Source organism: Carassius auratus, chromosome 22 (assembly GCF_003368295.1).
Source record: "Carassius auratus strain Wakin chromosome 22, ASM336829v1, whole genome shotgun sequence".
Taxonomy (NCBI): Eukaryota; Metazoa; Chordata; class Actinopteri; order Cypriniformes; family Cyprinidae; genus Carassius; species Carassius auratus.
Window position 1 is genome coordinate 16,188,864 of NC_039264.1, and position 1,155 is coordinate 16,190,018.

Below are 1,155 nucleotides of genomic sequence, written 5' to 3' on the forward strand. Positions count from 1 at the left end.
GGCGGGGTTTTCTGTCCCGAATGGGTGGGGGCGTGTGTAATGAAAGCCTAAACACAGTCTACATCCCTCACAAAGGATCTTGCCGATGCCCACACACGACAATCCGTGACATCTTGCGCAAAAAACAAAACCCAAGTTTGGTGTCCTCCATTGATGTCGACTGTCCATGGACTGAGACGGATACTTTACAAGAGCAATTATGCTACGATAACCTCCTACACCCAGTGAGTGGAATAATAATTGCAATTCACCAACAATTAAAGACAATCTGGAGAAAAAGCAGTTGGAAACGGAAGCAGGTAATTATATGGTGATGGCCATTTTGGCTGTGGTGCGAGCTGAACACCAGTGGACTTGGCATGTGAGTAAAAACACATGCTCTGTGCCATGTACTTGGGGTAAAAAACATCAAATTGGAATTAAATTCAGAGGAGAGTGAAATTCATCCCCTCCATTAAACAGAAACTAGAGAGTATTTTTAGCCTAAAGCTATTCAAAATTATTTAGGGCCACTTTGGGTTCTGTGATTGTAATTTTCTTGACGTCCTTCACATTAGAGTGAACTTTTGCCTTCAACACTACACGCACGCCGCCATTAATTTGTCCAAGGCCAGGGCAAGAGGCATCATGGGATACACAGTAACAAGTCATTCACCATGAGTATGAGGTCTGGTTTGAGGTTGAATGCAACATTTTAAAGGCTTATATAATGGCCTAAATTTCTCCAAGATCAAAAGAGAGGATCAAAGGCAATGAATGTGGATTATTAATTTATTTTCTGGTGACCTGTTAATGAGTTGAGTGTATTTTTGCAGCGTGCTAATGTGATTCAAACAGGTACGCAGAGCACACAGTTCAATTTTCAGATTCATATGGAAAACCAATTATTTAATATGCTTGGAGAGCGTTTTCATTTCCAGTGTTTGCAATAATTCTTAATATGTTTGAGAGGTAAACATTTCATAAACACCAAAGCTACTTTCTCGTTAAAGATTGTTTCAATTTAAGCTGTTGTAAATAAGCTATCTTTGATATGACCCTTTAGGAAAAACAGAGGATTTTATGCAACTTCAAAGATGGGATGGAAAATACATACATACAATATATATATATATATATATGAAGAGAAATTACTATCTATTTTGTAAATGCATA